General features: G+C 39.5%; 1 protein-coding gene across 10 annotated transcripts in view; it reads right to left on the bottom strand.

Moving 5' to 3' along the window:
- The window catches only part of LOC146478923 (TNF receptor-associated factor 2-like), a 60,217-nt gene that overhangs the window by 12,082 nt on the left and 28,522 nt on the right, over positions 1-19,613 (bottom strand). For 3 of the 10 annotated variants that reach the window (XM_085111213.1, XM_085111214.1, XM_085111217.1), the window contains 2 exons: positions 4,411-4,496; positions 1,207-1,292 (listed from right to left, as the gene is read on the bottom strand). The gene's annotated coding sequence lies outside the window, so the exon portion shown is untranslated. Of the gene's footprint in view, positions 1-1,206; positions 1,293-1,446; positions 1,532-4,410; positions 4,497-7,915; positions 9,128-9,169; positions 9,479-19,463; positions 19,588-19,613 lie in introns of those variants that run through there. The other 7 variants (XM_085111221.1, XM_085111222.1, XM_085111216.1 and 4 more) reach the window with 6 other exon arrangements.

Raw genomic sequence — 19,613 nt, 5'->3', positions numbered from 1 at the left:
GAAAGTCGAGAAACGATGCAAAGCCAGCGCCCCTGCTTATTCGCTAGTATTTCATTGTTTGGTCGTAATATCATCACATATCGCACTACGGAGCTTAGTATAGGATACGGCCACAGGACGACACTTTAAACCAACAGGTAAGCAAGCTTACCTTCTTGATAAGAATGAAAAATTTTTGGTCAAATGTGAGCGTGGGTGTATGTATTTAAAATCTTTTTAAAACATTTCGAAACAATAAGGCAATGGTAGTAGACCGCACTTTCGCTCTACGAAGCACATGTGCAGATGAATATATCAGGTTTGAAATATCACTAAGGAAGTGTGACCTTTTCAATGAGTTTTAAATTCAGGAGAAAATGTTCTTGCTATATCTCTATATCTATATCTATATATCTATGTAGAACAAAACTTGCTTGCCTTATTTCAGGAAAATTTTACAAGAAGCACTTTTGCCGAACGCTTGGCATTATATTCAGTTTAAATGTATGCAAATTTGAGCTTAACATTTTTAGCCAATCATGTGACAAATCTTTCAGTGATAATACAACCTGTCATAACCCACTGCCTACTGGTCGCCATTTCAAAACAAAAAACAAAAACATTTTCAGGTCGAAATTAAAATAAAAATTAAAACATTTATTACGTTGCATTCGCTACCGAAGCATTTTGTCTTGAATTATCCTCTTCTTCAAGCAAAATACGGCGATTACGCAAAATGTGTGGGAAGCATATGGCGAACACACGCAAATAAAATTTCCCATTATAACCTTTTTTATTTTTTGGTTTTTCGAATACTGAGAAAGGATTATTGAAATACTTCTGTAATAAAATAGTACAGTGCAATATTAGCGTATAGTCCGGTACTATATTTTTTTTAACTTAGAAACACCCAGTTTAATTTTACCTTGTGCAAGCGAAGCGAAATTTTCAGATTCAAAAATAATATTCATATGAATTGTATATTTGGTATTATTTCACGCGAAAAAATACTGAACTGAAAATTTCAAAAACGTCTTTCATCTTAAATAATTTCTAAAGCCGAAATATTCTTCACTTGCTTGGGCTCCCCGACTAAGTTGGAACTGCAGAGCAATCAGTTCTGATCGGGTGTAAACTGAGTGGTATAAATATTTAATACTAGGGAAGATTGCAACATGGAATGAGTAACTATGATAATACGATTGCATCAGCAGAAAAAAATGTTACCTTAGTTTTCGTTGTTTAATTCACATTTAAGAGTTGTTCAACACCGACGATGACCAAGCACTGAAGTAAATTATCGACGGCAACACCTAGACAAGGGAAATATGTCACTTATAAACATGCACATAAAATGGGTTGCTTCTTTAATGCAGGCAACTGGCGCAAGTAGCGTTGTGCATAATGTTGATTGATGCACAGGTGTTCAGGTGTTTGGCTGCAGCAGGTAGCTATATGGAAACTTACATTGATGAATCGCAGAATTTTCCCAGGAAAGTCCATTTTTCATCCACATCCTGATACGGATAAAATTTTCATATCTAACAGCGTACCTCAGTAAACTTTGTATTTATTTCATTTCCTCGTGCCGAAGGCCCGAGCGTAGCGAGGTCGGGTCCAAGGCCCGAGCGGAGCTAAGCCGCGCGAATTCGAGCGAACAAAAACATATATATATATGCCTGCATTTTGGAAAACATGGCTCCAGAAATATTGCCTTATGTTAGTTTCTCTTGTGAGATTTTACTTATTTATTTATGTTTTTTTTTTTTTTTGGCATTGTTTTTTTTTATTCTAAGTCAATAAGAAAAAAATATTAAGGGTCATTAGCAGATATTTAGAAAATCAAAATTATTTCCCCCCCCCCCTCCCTCCCTGTTTTGCTAACCTAGCCCCACTCTTTCTCAAACGTCTTTTAACCGCGCAACGATTTGGCTTTGAATTCGGCGCGCGCTCTGAGATCAGAACTAAGTCATTAGAGCTAGCGTTTCGTTTGGCTTCCTGAAGCAAAGTTTTCCTGAGGACATCATTAAGTCTAGCCAGGGAAAAAGTCTTACGACTGCAGCGTCCTGTCTCGTCTAATATGCTCCCTATTTAGTTCTCTTTTGAGCTAAACGGGTAACTGTCAGTTACTCGGGCGTGAACTATAAAGGATAGCGTGTTGTGTGCTTTGCTTGAGGAGGTGACAGTCTTTGGCTTTAAAAAGTAGGTCTTAGGGATGATTTCTTTTCGGCCAACGTGAAATTTCCGCGAATTGCTGACCCAGCCAAAGCCTTAGTATATTTTTGTGGTAGAAAAGGGCGCCAACCCTTCCCTTTTCAAATGTTGATTTCAACATCCGGGACTTCAGTTGGTATGGAAAACACTAGCAAGGATGGGCAAGGATTTTCTCTTCAAAAAGCGTGAGTTTGAAAAGCCATTCGATTATTTTTCACCCTTATAACTGTAGCGTTGTTACAACGTATGCCTCTTCTAATATCCTCCCTGCAATATTTTTTAATTATTATTATTATTATTATTATTATTATTATTATTATTATTATTAATTTTTTTTTGTGAGCTCAACGGGTAATTGTTATGCTCGGGCTGAAAGTCAGGGTCCGGATATTGAGAGCTTTCCTTCAGGAAGTAACAGTCTTTGGCCCTAGAAAATAGGTCTTAGGGATGATTTATTGTCAGGCAAGGTGAAATTATCGGGTATTTTTGAGCAGGCCAAAGAGTTATATCTTTTTCTTGTTGAAAACTGCCCTATGACCTGTCCTTTTCAAATTGCTCATTTCAACACCCGGGACTTCAAGTAATATAGCAAACACAGCAAACCTTGGCACGGATTTCTCTTCAGAAAGCGTGAGTTTGAAAAGCTATTCGATTATTTTCACGGCCTTAGAACTGTAGAGATGTTAGTCTAGTCATCGATTAGTCGAAAACTGTCATTTTGGGTCGGATTTCCGGTCTCGAGTGTCGTAAATAATTCCCAGATGTTTGATCGCCGTGATTCGGGTGCAGAATGAATCTAGCATGAACATGAAAAGGGCACTATCCTCTCAATCACTATCACAAAGTACGAGACAATAATTCATACTTTCTAGCTGCCTTAGCACATTCCTTCACTTCAAATCAACTGTTCACCCAGCCCTAGCTTCGCGAGGTTTTTCTAGTCAGTATAGCTTCTGCGCATGTGCGGTAAAGAATTTTGCACGTCTTGTGTGTGGCGCTAAAACATCGATTACGTAACTACTTTGCTAAAAGATTTGCACTTGCACAAATTTATTTTCGATTTGCTGTCCTGCTGTCCCTGACGGGATGTGCTCCTGAGTATTTGACATCTAAGCTCGTTAGAAGATCCGCCGTTTCAAAAAGGACTACCAATATACTGGCTGGTTCAAACGAGCAACGCAACCGCAAACGCAAGTGCAAGTGCAAACACGCGTGTGAATTTCGACAACGCAAATGCAAATGCAAACGCAGGAGCCAACGCAAGACATGGAACATTTTTCGTTTCCTTGCGCTTGCATTTGCGCTTGCGTTTGCATTTCACACATGTGAACCGGACCAACGCAAAGGGAAACGAAAACGCAAGATAAAAAATACTCGTTCCACACCTCTACGGTTTAAGTTCAAACAAAGATGGCGTCCTCCTCCGCCATCTTTAATCTTGTTTGCAGATTCCCCGTTTCCCAACTGCTGCTAAAGGGTAACACGGACTCTGAGAGCAAGATTGCCTCCATCTTGGGATACTGAAATGCACGTGCGTATTTCATTCTGCTTGCGTTTGCGTTCGACGCATGAACGTCGTCGCTTGCGCTTGCGCAGCCTGAACTCTCACCTTTTGAACATAATACATGTACTTCACTTGTGTAGCTGTCAAATGACTTTTCGATAAAGAGCGACCTCTCTGCGGAATGAGTTGCAGCCTACACTCAAACTGAGCGAGTCTGTGACTGATTTCAAGCGCCTTCTTAGGCGAATGCTTCGGAATGTCTCTTTTAATTAGGCTTCTTATGTTATTGTTGTCATGTCTTTATAATTAGCTTCCTGTGACTTTTTAGTTTTTATAATGTAACATTGACTCTGTAAGCCCCGTGAGGACGAGTCAATAAAGTATGTATGTATATATTTATAACATTTTGTATTCACTCAAGATGCAGTTTGTCACTGTAGAAGCCAAATTCAAGGCCTTTACTTTCGTATCGCTTATGTTATTCGGTCGTCTTTTCTCAGTGCCAAATACGATTTACATTGAGTAACTGTTATCATCATGATACCTGTCCGGTGTCTAGCGGCGGAGTTTCAATCCCGAAGGTTTTATTGTTAGGATAGAGCATTTCAGCTCGAATATACAGCAATAGCTTTCATAGTTTCATACTGAAATATTTTTTAGTTCACTCCAGTTGATTTCAAGTGCCGGATAACTCTATACCTAATTACACTTACCTTGCAATTGCCCTATAGAAGATTATTGTTGAAAGATGTTCACTTTGCCACTTGGTTAACGTCTATGATGCCATGATAGAGAAGCGCTGTTAAAGAAAAGAGGCAGTATTAACACCCGGAATCAAACTTTCACTTTCAAATGCAAATTTGGGTCGAAAATAGTTTAATTTGAGCCATCTGAGCTCAGGTCAGCGAACCATTGGCACCCAATCAGCCTTTCGATTTTGACACCAAACTGGCTTATCTCGCAAGAAGTTAATCATCTACATTTCTTTCAAATATCCAGTTTATTCCCCCAGAAGAGTCTTTCAAAACACAAGAAAGGAAGGTCAATTACAGTCGATATTGCTTTATAGAAGTTGTTCGTTCAAGGACAGAAAGCTACTGCGATACCAAGAATAACAACAAAGAGGTCAGAGCAGGTTTGTCGCTCGACCTCCTCTCAACTCCTTTCCTCCACCCCTATATCCCCCAGCTTTAAGGGCTAGTACTGTCAACATCATGGTTACGTAAACCTAATACATGAATCAGCCTGAACCTTGCTAACCCTACAATTTATAACAGTACGAACTTACGTGGCAAAATGTTTATAGCCCGGCAAAAACATTGAAAAATTCCAACAAACATTCACAAGAACAATTTTAATTAAATAATTTAACAACCCCAAAACTGTGCGTCTATTATGGTTTAAACGGAAATTTGAAGGACTTTAAAAGTAAGCATAAAGTTTGACGGAATCAAATTGGCCTGTTCCAGGCCTTTCACTGAGATAGTGTAGAGCGGCCCCCAGAATTGGCGGGAAAAACGAGGAGGGACTCTTCATGCCGCTCCCACTATCTGAACAAAAATTCTCTCCCCAGTCTCCTCGGCGCTTTATCATTCGCGCGCATCGCAATACTTCGCGCTACTCAACGTCTGAACGCCCGAAACAGCCTAAAAATAATCAACAAAAACACGATCATTGGATAATGCAATTCCAGCGTTTTTATAATTGGTGTAGCGACCATGATATATGAGCCATTATACCATGCTCGAAGAATAGAGGCCATTAATTTTTTCTAGTTGTTATTGCAAAGCAAAATTAGCAAGACCTAGCAATATTTCTTGGATGTTGGACATAGTATAATTGTAGCCAACTTGGCGCTATGCCGCGCCTCGTTGGCTATCTATCATCCCATATCCAACGCGCGCTGATGGAATAATTGTTAACTAGACCACCTACACATTATTTTTAGGAAAGTGTTGTTTAGTACATACGTTATGGTGTTAAGGTTTAAGCGAACAACTGTTTGAACAGCGTTGTAAGTCAGGATAACCGTTGCGTGAAAGCCGGAAACTTTCAGCTACCTTGTTTAGAGTTCCTTAGTTAACTTTGTTGTGATTTCTTGCTTCATTGTGTGCAACAGGTGGTGCAGGTGTAAGTATTATCATCAGTGGTCATAACCATCACTTCCAGAATATGTAAACGAATGATCAATCTAGTTAACTGAATTCTACTCTCAATATCATGGCACAATATGACAATTTTTTTTTTAACGTTAATATTAACAGAATTGAGTGTCTCGCACAGGCTGAACGGAATATGATGTTTGCCGCTTACGTTTTCTTGGAAAGGAATTTTTTGCGGACATTTCTCTGGGTCAGTAGAGTTTCCATGACATTCTTACGGTAAAGAAAGATTCATCAGTTATTTTATAGCGAGGAGAATGAATAAACACAAGATTTCCACAACTTAATTAGCCAAACGGTAAGATATTTCTGTGTGAATTAGAGCCGGATTGAGTGATTCTTACAACAGGCCATTGCGCGCGATTAGCTCCCCAGAAAGCGCTAAGGTTCAGACCTACAAGTGGGCTTCACTAGGAATGGATTTACGACTGAAACCCTCTTCTTCGTTAATCATAGACTATTGTAATGCAAGCTTTGGCTATCGATAAAAAAAAAGCAATACTTAGAATACATCTTAACTTAAGAGGCCTTAGTGAATCAAGCGCCTCGGTTCCTATACGAAGAAAAGTTGGTACCCTTAGGTTCCAAGGAAACAGAATGGCCATTTTAGTCTCGACCCCAATTCGGGGTCCCCTTCTAGGTCCTTCTCCCCCTAGGACCCTGGCATACAAAATGTTAACGGTTGGGTTGCGATTAAGACATGCCACTGGGCGGTTGGATTCGCTCCGTTACCCTTCAAGGTCAGCCGCGCTGGAAAAGGTTTTAACTGTTGTAGCTTGCCATCTTTGTAATCTGGCTTTAACCGACAATGGTCGTAAGGATGACAGGCTAGTACGTGAACTCGCACTCAGTACAGTCGACTCCCGATAACTCGAACCCTCACGAACTCGAACCTCGCGCCAACTCGAACCAATTTCCTTTCCTTTCAGGTCATTTCCTATATAATTTTACCCTCGATAACTCGAACTTCCGATAACTCGAACCTTTTTCAATTTCCCTTGAAGGTTCGAGTTATCGGGGAGTCGACTGTATTTATTGATGCCGGTTATGAACTGGTGTGCTCAGGCTTCAACATGTATATATGTAGCCAACATTCCTGATCTACATTTACAGTCTTGGCATAAAATTATTTCTTTATTCGTCTTTGTTCGAGTCTAGGTTACCGGGTGCATTTTCATTTGCATCTGCAAAATCTACATGTTAAATCGATGACGCCAAATGCTGTTGAGGAAAGGATGTAAACGGATCGCATTGCTAATTCTAAACAGCTTTTCTATAGCTATCAAATGGCATCAAAACAGCACTTTTCAGTTGTTCACGATATAAGACTCCGTCCGGAAATTCTGGTACATATCTCAACAACAACATGCAGATTAGAAGAGTGAAATCAGATCAGGTTTGCCTTCAACTGGATCATGGAAGCGGCAATGCTACTGACTCGTTAGGCCAGCGAAAAGCAATCTCTCTACACAACTCTATCAATAAAGGAACAGTGTTTTTTAACGTGCAATGAATCACTTCAACCTGAAGACAAGAAGAACGTTAGATTTAACCGTGCGAAACGGCAGGTATTAATACTCTATTAAATATATATGCTTCGCAAGCACATTCTTCAGTCATTATTTCCGGCCTTATTCGTCTATGCAAACAAGGTGCATGAACTGCAGTCCCTGAAACGAAGCCGGACTGTTCGATAATAGACCAAAAATAGTTAATTGTGAAAGAGAATCAGATAGGAAAGGCTGTCAGACTGTCGAATTTAGTCAAACTCCATGAAAATCTGCAACCAACTGAGGAAAAATGATCTACTCGCCGCTCTGACAACATGATATAAAGAGACCATTATTCTATTGTTATGGATTCGACCGCCAAAATTAAGTCTTCCAATAGCGCCTAACAAAACATTGGGCAACCTTACATTACACAACCAAACGCTTTTTTGCTTAAAGGGTTCACAACAAATGCCAAAAGCCAGGATGGCACAAGTGACATGCATTGCCGATTCGATTCCAAATGTTCTTCGTTCAACGGATCTGACTAGGACAACATAACTTACATCAAGGCGGGAGTTGAGTGCAATGTATTCCTTGGCTGACTGTCCACATGCGCATCAAGTGGGTGTCCAACTGTCACGTTCAGCACATTTTGACAGTTTAAGCTCATTGGCCATTTACTTTTTGCAAAACGTCTTTGGCATGACCAGTCGGCCGGGAAAAATCAGAACATTCTTTAAATTCTAATTCGAGATGCTTGCCGCAAGCATCAATTGATATTTGGTTACTGATTAACAGGGCTTAACGGACCACCTCCTCCTATTTTGTTCATTCTTTAATGCCTTTGTGTGTGGTCTCTGGTTCAGTAAAGCAAGACAGCGTGCTTCGTATTTTTATCTGAACACATGCTGTATATAAATAATTCCAATCTTTTCTGAATCACCATGCTGGAAGCAAGAGAGCTCAAATGAAATGTACATATTCACTATTGTGCATGGTTGGGTTATACTCGTCAGACAAATCCTGGCAAATTTCAGTTGATAATTACTCATTTAGGCATACTTTGAAATTTTAAGGAGCCGGGGCTTTTTAAAACTTTCTTGTATTTCGGGGTTCAGCACAGTACAATCTAATGTAGATTTACGTTCATTAGTGCTCAGACAGTTCAATATCTGCATGTGCAGAGAGAGCGAATCTATCTTGTAAATTGTTTTCTTTCGGAGCTACAATGAGCCTCCAATTATGAGTGATTAATCTGAATTCAACCCATACTCATGTGCGTGAGGCGACAGAGCGCCTGAATAGGAAAACGACTGCGTATGCGTACGGGATGGAAACCGTTAGTACTCGCTGGGTTGGGAACGCCAGTCACAAGAAAATGACACATGTTCCAGTCTAAATCAAAACGAAATATTATAGAACTCATCACGGCCATACATAGCTATCACGTTCTCCAAGACAAGCACGCACGCACATTTCGACCAGGACAGTGACTAAAACTGCCTTGGCTGTCATGAATCACACATCAGATTTGCATGACTTTTTTATTTATTTCCACTAAAACATGACCAGACGAGGGCATGAGAGAATCTATAGATGCATATGAACTTACTTTTCTACTCATAGGATGTAAAACGTTCCTCTATCTTAGACTTGCGCAGAAGGGTAAAAATAAAACGCAAAGAAGGTCGAGCGAGGAGCGCATGCGAGAGTGGAATCGCGTTCCACGCTGGCTTGAATATAGTACTGCGTGCTGAAACGAACATTTTGCCATTTTCTAATGCTGCAAAGGGAATCTCCTTTTAAAATGTACCTACCTTCCAAAATGTAAGCATTGTCAGCCAAATACAAATGAAACTACAGCATACTCGGGCTACAGCCCTCCAAATCTTGCAAATGCTTTCTCAGTGCACAACAAAAGAAGGTAATTTCAAAACGACGCGACGGTAAGGCTAAGACAGGCTGACCTAAGATTTTGAGTGATAGCAAGACCAATTAGACAATAGGACTCGATGCGAGTGGTACTCAAGAGGAAACATGCCCTAAATGATTGACTGACTCCTTTAAAAAGCTCCTAAGAAAAGTAACTAACGACTGTTGTTTCCATTTATCCGAATAGATCAGGCCCAGTAAGGGGAAAACACAGTTGACACGGTGATACTGAGAAACACATGGCGTGGCAGCAAATTAGAACATCTGCTAGAAACAATACCAAAGCGTGGTTGTCTTGTCACGTGTCACAGTGATAACTAAAACAAAAAAATGTAAATTGAAGCATGGCTTGGTGCTTTATACTTGTGATAAGGCTCTCCGACGTTTCTTGAGACACTGTGACAGGGATGAATCGAGAAGAGATCCTGATTAAAGTTTTAAAATCAAGATTTCTGAAGATTTGTACAGTATATATGTTTTTAGTGATTCTTAATTCTAATTTGTATATACGTTTTTAGTAATTCTTATGTTTTAGTAATTCTCGTTTGTTTTATGCGCGACCCCACCAGTTCTGCTGATTTCTCTTATCGTGTTGAAATAAAGTTCTTGATTGATTGAAATGTTTTTAAGTAGTTCAAAGAAAAAGCGTGAAATGACGGGTAAAATTAGCACAGGGTTCTGAACTTCGCGTTATTGCCAATTGCTATTGTCCTAAATCCGCATTTACTCGTACCATGATATTATATTAATAGCTAGTTCTCCAAAAACTGCGTAGGGGTAAATCTCACAAACAGTAACAAGATCTAGCCCACAGGATAAAAACAAGCACTACGACGATACATATAAAACTCTTTTGCATTAGTTAAGAACCCATAACTGAGTTCCAACTTGTAACACGTGTGACTAATGGATAACAAATGACATTTTTTTTTCTTTTTGTTATTAAAATTGAACAAAGCAAACAAGGCAGATCATATCATTATAGCCAACTGCAGGTGACTTAGATAGCAACGGATACATCAACAGGTAGTCCTGCAATTAATTAATTCGCAAATCGATCAGTAGCAGAAACAACGCGGATGAAATTGAGTTCTGTAATTCAGATACGAGTTCCAGTTTTCGAACTCTTTTATATAAAAGATAAATACTCCGAGCGGAAACCGAGAACCGCTGGGCAAGCAACAAATTAAACTTAAGCCACATATGACGCGACTCCGGAAATTGAACCCGCGCCACATTGAGGTGAAGTGCTCTCACCACTGCGCCATCCCTACAAAAGTTGTCCTTTCAAGCAACGGAGAGATTTTTGTTAATTTTCACATCCTGCGAGATCACCCGCGACACTGTTCAATCCAAATAACTAGCTAGTACCCCTTCGGCTTTTCTATTGTTCCTCTGTCTAGTTTTGCACTTGCACTGAACCTAACATTGCTAAAATTCAATGCCGTTCCGAACACTGCGGCCCGCTTACTGTAGGGAAAAAGGAAACTCGATCGCATAACCCGAACACTTAAGCAGTTAAAACGTTAGCCTGTGAACAGGTTCCCAAGTGGAAAAGGAAAAGAAAGGCTCCCTTTCTTTCTCCCCCCCCCCCCCCCCACCACTCCCTCTCCGAGCTCGATTTTTGTCTTCGCCCTATACTTCACTAACGAGCCTGTTCACAGGTTATTAAAACGTCTAAATCAGATTTTTGAGATTCTGCGGGACAAGTATAGAATGTAAAAGCTCCTATACCTGTGATAGAGATATGTTCGATAATTAAGAGATCACAAATTTACAGTGATAGCATTCGTAACACAAACAGTCTTCGGATTTTGAAACGCTGCACGCCTGACCCTAGCTCAAGGAAGAAACTCGCAAATCATTGTCTCCAGAACTCCGAAACATTACATTTGTCTTTTAAGCACAAACTCTTAGAACTCATTTTTCACTCTGTTTGTGTCTGCAAATAAAATTGAATGGAAATGCCTATAACATGATTCTAAAGAGGTTTTAATGTATGTTTTCCTATCTATAGAGCAATTAAACTCAAACTCGTACTACTGTGCGACTAGGAGAAGATACAGTCAAAGGCACTCGGCATGGCTAGCTTCCACGAGTCTCCTGTAGCTCAGTGAGAGTATCCGAACAAGCTAGAAATCGCAAGGTCATAGATTTGACTCCTGTAGGCATTGATTTGTAGTTCCGAGTATACCTGCGTGTGTCATTGACTGAATAACGCATCATTCTCATGTATCAACTTGGGGCATAAACTACAAGATCACATTTATTTAAATCCTGGCAGTCTGCAGAATGTTTGTCACATGAACCTAATTTATAATTTAATGGCCTTAGCATCCACGCGTCACCTACAGCTCAGTGGCAGAGCATCTGAACTAGTCGGAAGGTAATAGGTGAAATTATTATATGGCTGGCTCCGCGAGCGGGCAAGATGAGTCAAATCCTGCGCTGTGATTGGCTACCCGAGCGGGCAAGATGGAGCTATCTTGCCCGCTCGGGATCACCCGTTGCCCGTCCGCTTGGCATCGAAAGTTTAATCCCAACAACAATGCGGGTTTTCTTCGATTTTCCCGTTGTTTTGGGGGAAAACGCTAACTAAAAAGTTCGGTAAACTCTCAACATTTACCTAAAGGAAAGGAAAGAGAATGGAATCGTCCTGGTGTAGTGAAAACTTTGTTTCAGCTACAATGAATGTGAGTTGAATCGGTGAGTTGCTCTGCGTGTAGTATTTTAGATAGAACTGACTTTGAAAAACGTATTGTCTCAAGTCGAGTGCCAAATTGATAAGTTCTCTAGGTTTGCAATGACTGTAATTAAATCATAGCGTAGTGGAAGTTGCGGTTAGTGTTTAAAGCAGTTCAGAAAAGTATTTTTTTTAAGTTCGCCGAAGAAGCTCACGTTTTTAATTTAGCCGCGCCTTGCTTGTTGTAAACAACAAAATCTTGTCAAAGTTTCGCCCAGTTTTCTGATTTACCTGCTCTTTTTTTCGGCTTATGTTTGCATATAATCTCAAAATCTATTGTTTCATTCAAGAATTAATGATTGGAGGCCGAAAACTGTAAAAATTTTTATTATTTACGCCACCGCGCGATCGGCTGAAAATGGCGAGTTTGCCGGATTCTATTCAAATCTTCCCGTTCTTGCGAGAATCTAAATTTTTCGTTCTCAATAATTGTATACTCCCTTTAAACCATTATAAAGTTAGAGCCCTAAGATAATTTAGGATTCGTTGTTTTCCACGATTCAATGCTAATCCAAAAATGCACTGAAAATAAATCTTGCACCGGCCGGCTATGAAGAATTTCTTTCCGAGTAGAGCAGTTTCATGCCGTGTTTTGTTTTGATCTTGTAGTTTTAACTTGATGGTAAAGCCATATAATAAATCCTTTATTGACCAAGCTTGTTCGGTCAAGATGGCTGGATATTGGCCTCGTTCTTTTTTTGCGTTTTTATGGACCTCGACTTCGTCTCGGTCCATAAAAACGCAAAAAAAGAACTTGGCCAATATACAGCCATCTTGACCTCACGCTTGGTCAATAACGCATATATATAAACAAACACGAGAGCCAAAAGTTCGAAACAAAAAAAAAGGATTGCAAAGATCCCGGAAGTCTATTTAAGGGATATCACCCTTTTATCAAGCTTTTCATTTTACCCGGTACTTAAAGACTTCGAGACGGGTTGATAAAAGACTGACACTGACACTATGGTTTTATTTTAAAAGATGCGTTTTGATGGACATGAGCTGGAAAAAATGCATGTTGAACGGACCACAGAAAAGAAGGAATTGATCCGCGATTACTTTGTCGGAATCCGAGAAAACAGAGCAGAACTCTCGCTGAAGACTTTTGAACATTCCAATAACGACTATCACAAGCGTTGTAAACAAACTTTGAAAGCACTGGCTAACTGCAGAATTTGCGGACGCAAAGGGAAAAGAAAACACAGAAAGAGAAATGCTTTTCTTTGCCTGGTTAAACTTTCTGGACATCACAGCTAAGAAGGACGAAAGCAAAACACAGACTTTCAGAAAAAGAAAACTATGCAAAAGGTTTAACCTCCAAAGGATGTGAAAGAAAGTCAGAGAAAAGAGTGGTGCTTCAAGAACTTATTCGAAAAAAAACTTGTCGCTTGTTGCACGTGTATGGACGAGTATTACACGAGAAAAGTTTTATAAGTGATGACGAGCCTGCACGACTCCTGCAGTTCGCAGATAAATTGTTTTTTTCCTTTATGATATGTAGCTTCTGCGAACTGCAGGAATCGTGCAGGCCCGTCAACACTTTTAAAACTCTGAATGACATTTATTAATGGCCGGGCCCCGTTCTGCTTCGCATGAGACTAGTGTGCTTTCCACATTCACTACAGGCCTAGCGTCTAATTAGAGCATAAGATTTTGATTCTTGTCTTTTTTTTTTGTCTTTTTTGTTTGTTTGTTTTTAATGCAAATATCAATTTTGATGTTAAGGTTTGTTCTTTGATTTAAAAAAATATATTTTTGATTTATTTTGTGTGATTTTTTATTTTTCGAATGAAATTTTGATTTATTTAAAAAAAATCTGTTTCATTTTTTTTTTTTTTGCTTCATTTTTGATTTCCCAATTGAGTTTTTGATTTCCAAATTTGTCCGTTTGTTTTCTTAAATGAGCGTTTGATTGCAGATAAATAGCATCAGCATGAAATCACGAGTAACGACATCCCCAGATCCCATCACTGTCCCATGTCTTGTCTGTTTTCAGAGCCGCGATATACGCTGTCTGATATCTTACAGCTAATCCGAGCCGATACACCTAGTAAACAAATGACACAGCTAGCAACTTTCCTTGGCGATACAGCTTTGTGGCCTTCCCCCCTCCCGTTACAAGGGCCATAGCTTTTGTATCGGTGCGGCCTCGCATGCTACAGAGCAGGGTTTCTCTGATGCCCAGATTCGGCTGTTATACGAATTAGGACGGTGGAAATCCAATGCATTCCAAAAATATTTACGGGTGCCTTGCTTGTCCTCTTAGCCATTGCGCAATATGCTAATGCTTGTCTTGCTTTTTGAGTTGCCCGCAAATAGAATTTTGATGCCTTTTCCCGCCTTAGTTAGTAATTAATTGGTCCGAGTGGTCCTGGGTCTTGGGGTGGAAGTTATTGAGATAAGGTATACCCCCCTTTATGTGCTTCATGCATCAGTCATATGATCAATATGATCATACCATAGTCATTCGTCTCGGTTCAGCAGCGGATTAAGGCGTGCTTTTGTTCTCCCGCCTCCTCCCCAAGGCCAACCGCTTTCCATTAATGTATACCTTAGTGTTTCACCTTTACTGGGCCAGATTATGTATCTATCAATGATTATTCAAACTGCATATTTTGAATAAAAGCGGCTATGAGCCTGTGCGCATAGCCATTTTGGTCCAACTCTGGCAGTCTTGATTCTTTCCCCTGTAAACCGAGCTCAGGCAAGCCAGCACACATTACAGCCATTATATTATACATGTTAGGATGGAAAGGAAAGGTATCAATGACACAGCTAGCATACACAATGGCATTTTCCTAACCGCTAAGAATGATCATTAAGAAAACCTCCACATTCAGTATATTTGAGTATTTCCCTTCGTGATGAAGATAAACATAATTGACCTGAGAGCTTAGCTATAAAGGCAAAAAACAATTCATCTGCGAACTTCAGGAGTCGTGCAGGCCAGTCAACACTTTTAAAACTCTGTTATCTTCCGACGAAGGTTACCCTATGCTCGGTAGAAACAGCCATGTTTATATTCAATGCGCAGCTCAGTATTTGTCCTCGCTCTTAACGCAAGAAACAATCAGTTGATGATCCGGGGACTAATTGATCGTGATGGTATTGGAACTCAAACCTTTGCTGAAGGCCACATTAACTCTCACTAATTACTTAATTAATTTATAGTCAGCGAATAGGTATTTTGACCATTATTGAGAGTACCTGTTATTGGATGACTGTGCTTCAGTCCACAGTGGTCATGCTACAGAAATCAGGAAATTGTAAAAAAACGAAATAAAACGACACCCGGCCGGCGAAGTCTCTGATGCTGAATGTAGCAGTAAATATTTGGTCTTTTATCAGGAGAAAGTTATAGAAATCCATGGCAAAGATCGCAGCGAAGAAGGAACGACCGCTTCACTGTGCGCGTGATCCACGGAATATGTGGCAGCAGAAGGAAATGGATTATATATTAATTAAGGAAGCTTTACCACACTCAACACCTAATTAATCGGCTGGACAGTGTCGTTAAAATGAAGGGTCATATAACTAACTATTGAATTCATTGCACATCTACATCTGGCGTTAACTGCGCTAAAACTACTGCACAGAAAAGGAAACAAACAATGTCATATTGAAAGTGACCAATACTGATGTCACTTACTGTAGATGACCTAGACAAAGTCATATGCTGACTCGCTCTACTGCTGGAAATTTTACATTTCATTTGCACGCACGCAGAGCACAATGTATCAAAACCAAACAACAAATGACCAAAGACTTACGGGCCAGTTCTCATTTCCTCCTAAATACAATATTCAAATAAATAGATAACAAATGCAAGCTTAATGTGCATCACGAGCTCAGGAAAACTACTGTCACGAGTTCGGTATCTAAGCCGGGACCGACTTACACTTGTGATGGAAGCTCAACTGTGGTAAGTAAAAACGAAAGCAAGCACAAGTCCAAACACAAAGTAATCATGATGGTCAACTGAGCTTTTCGAAGTATTGTATCTTTAAGGTTCAAAATTCACTTCCCTTGGTTATTCCCTTTCTGATCTATCAACAATCAGGAAACTGCTGTACTTTACGAAATTGCTTACAATTGTTTTACCTACGCTAGAAGATTTGAATTTTTTGGAAGGCATGCAAGTTAAATAATTTCTGACTAGAGTTTGGTTCTAGCCATTCTCTATAATAAAGTGGATGGTTGTCTCAAAGACTAGAAGACTGAGAAGAATTGTTGCGTATCTTACCCATTAGACACAAAAAGTTGTAACCCTTCAATTGGATTGGAAATTGATATATTGTCAACAAGTTTATTTTTCACACTTTGTTTTCAACGACTTGTTTTACACAGGTTGCAGTATTTTATCCCATGCCACAGAGAATACAGCCAATCAATATCAGGAAGCTAGAAACCCGTTGCATATTCTGCGGTATGCAACGGGTAGTATTCCACGAAAAAATCCCGGCGTTCCTCGTGGCCTACAAAGGCTTTTATACATTTAATAAGCAGTACCTATTTATATTTTTTAATTTTTTATCAAGATTATCATGGTACTTTCAATAAACGTCGATCTGTTGAGTATTTTTTCACTGATTGTATTTGCTGATAAAACATTAAAGAGTGACGTTTTGTGTTAATTCAATAAGCCGTTGCATGGGGTAAATTAGTTATGCAAAGTGTTCTCGTGGCATACCGTGAATATCCCACTCGTGACTTGATTTGTGTGTATAATAAGTAAAACCAAGTCACGAGTGGGATATTTCACGGTATACCTCTCGAAAGTATTGAATAACTAGTATGTTGCCGGGTCTTGCCGCTATATTTTTAATGATCGATTGCTACGTAATTATCAATGACAATTTTCCTTGCCGCCTATGAAGGCCCTAACAGTCGGATAAAATTTATAAAGGTTTTTCAAAGTTTTTGTGGGATTGTAATTCGTTTTGCCTGCAAGGAAACAGCTACTTATATCTAGAAGTAGTCAGTCGATGCAATCACTTCATTTATGACGGCGATATAGACACAGAAAACTGCGTTTCTTTTACATGTTTGTTCCTCGTCGATATTTATGGCTGTTATGCTACTGGCTTATTTTCCTGCTTGCTTAATTTGAGGTTTCTTTTCTAGTGCAATTAATTGAAACCACAAAATCACTAATTTTGAGGTAATTTGCTATTACTCAATAAAACCATACAGAAAACTGTGACTCGGTCGAGCGGTTGTCCACGATGGGCGTATGCTAGCGAGCTCGCTCTAGAGAGGGACACAAAATTCTAAACAAAATGTGAATTCAGACATGTAGGCCTAGAATGGGAAGAAGGAAAGAAAGAAGGTCAGTAGTTCATCGAGTTTTGAGGGTAATACATCAGTCCTGCAAGAGAAAGACGAAGAGTGGGGCACAGAATCATCTGCAATAATGGCGGATAACGACAACGCGAGTGAAACTCCTTCGCTAATGGAAATATGGAAGGTTTTAACGCAAATCAAAACAAATACGGAAAAGCTGGTCGTAGACGTGGAATCCCTTAAAGGAAATTACAAAGAGCTAAAGGAAACTTTGCAAAATACCAAAGGACAAGTCGACACTCTTGTCAAAGAAAATAACGGCTTAAAAAGCAGAGTAAAATCACTCGAGGAGCAGCTATTGGAGTCCAAGAAAGAGCTGGAAGAGTTGGATGAAAGACTGAATGATATCGAAGCCAAACATGATGACCTTGAGCAATATACCCGAAAGTTCAATCTGGTTATACACGGCGTGTAGCGAATGCTGTTACATTAGGAAACCTTCTACAAGTAAATTTAACACCCGGCGACATAGACATTGTGCACCGAATGAACACGAAAAGCAAAGAAAAGCCCCGACCTATCATCGTCAGATTTAGCAATTATAACGCAAAGAGCAAACTGTACAAAGCTAGATTAAATCTTCGAAAAGCGGACTTGAAAGTTGTGGGAGCAGAGAAGGTATTTATTAATGAAAATTTAGCGGCGTGGAGAGCCGAGCTTTTCAAAGAGGCGAGAAAACTGAAAAAGAAATATCGAAATGGTAAGACATGGACTGTTGACGGTAACAATTTTTTGAAAACAGACATCACCGCTAAAGTAGAGAGAATCGACTCCCACGAAGATCTGAAAGGCCTTTAATTTTCGGGATCCTTTTCTCGAGATACTTCAGTTGGTAAATTATTACAAGTGTTTTTGAGTGTATGTGTCTAGCTAGCACCATTGAGCTATCTTTTAGGCCAGTTGTTATTCTAATACCCAGGAGAGGTAAGTAATTTTGTTATTTTTTTTTTTTTTATTATTTTTTTTTTATCAATAAAGATTTGGTAATGCAGAGACATGCAAAAATTAACGATAAAAACCGACGTTTCGGTGTCTTCATGACGCCATTGTCAAGGAGAAATAAAAAAATTACAGTTTGTTTGGTTAACGAAATGCTTTTCATCAGAGACCTAAAACCCACTCTGAACGTGCAAAACGACTCTATTCGCGCAAAAGTATTTACTTAATTAGCCTTAAACACTATATGCTAATTTATTGTTACACCTTGCCGCAGACTCTGTAATTTTTTATTTCTCCTTGACAATGGCGTCATGAAGACACCGAAACGTCGGTTTTTATCGTTAATTTTTTGTTTGTTTGTTTGTCCATTCTTCTTTTTTGCTTGTCTTAGTGTTTAGTTTTTTATGTGTAATTATATTCAACGTCCACGATCGAATGCTATGTCGATTTTTAAGTTTTTGTCGCTCAACGTAATTAAATACTTGTTCAACCTCACCGTCAGCCGCCATCTTGAAACGGAGTTCGTAAGAGGTTATGGGAGCGAAAATACTGATCAGCGATTGGTTTATTTTCATTTGGTCGCAGGGACTTGTCCCACGATCAGCTCACACGCGGGGACCAGCATAATTTGAGAGGACAAGTCCCGGAAACTTGTCCCACGAATTCAAAACATGTTTGAATTCGTGGGACAAGTCGCAGGGACCAAGCATTGGTCCCTGTGACTAAACTTTTTGATGAAAATGTGTAGTTCACACGAAGGGACTTGGTCCCCGGGACTAGTCGCAGGGACTTGTCCCTTTGCGTGTGCCGACCTTTAGATCCTACAAAAAATATCGTAACATAATTTGCCTTAGACTGAACTGAATCAAACAGCATTGAGCATAACTTAAGAAATCGATAAGAATGGTATCGAGATTTGTCGATTGTTAATGGAGATCAGCGAAACAAAAAAAACGTACTGGTTTGTCAAATTATCAGTCTAACAACGAAATGACGTCATAGAATGGTCAAATAGAACGACAAAATCGAAAGGAGTATATAAAAACGTTTGCTACCCCAGTAGGGAATATACGTGAATAGGCATCGGATGATCACTTTGGCTTGAGATTCCAGGGACTAAAATCGCAATTAAACCTTTAAATAACTACCTTTACCTCCTGTTTGGTCACAATGAACATATCTCCTGCCGCATATCTCCCCGGTTCTGCGAGTGGTGACAAAAGCAAACTGCACTAGGTTTTCGAACTCCACAAATCAAAGAAATTTTCTCGTGTTATTTCTGCTCCAAAAGTTTATTTAAAAGG

The sequence above is a fragment of the Pavona decussata genome, unplaced genomic scaffold (genome assembly GCF_977016875.1).
Source record: "Pavona decussata unplaced genomic scaffold, jaPavDecu1.1 SCAFFOLD_61, whole genome shotgun sequence".
In the NCBI taxonomy this organism is placed as follows: domain Eukaryota; kingdom Metazoa; phylum Cnidaria; class Anthozoa; order Scleractinia; family Agariciidae; genus Pavona; species Pavona decussata.
The sequence above is the reverse complement of the archived record's forward strand: the minus strand, read 5'-3'. Positions and strand labels throughout refer to the sequence as shown.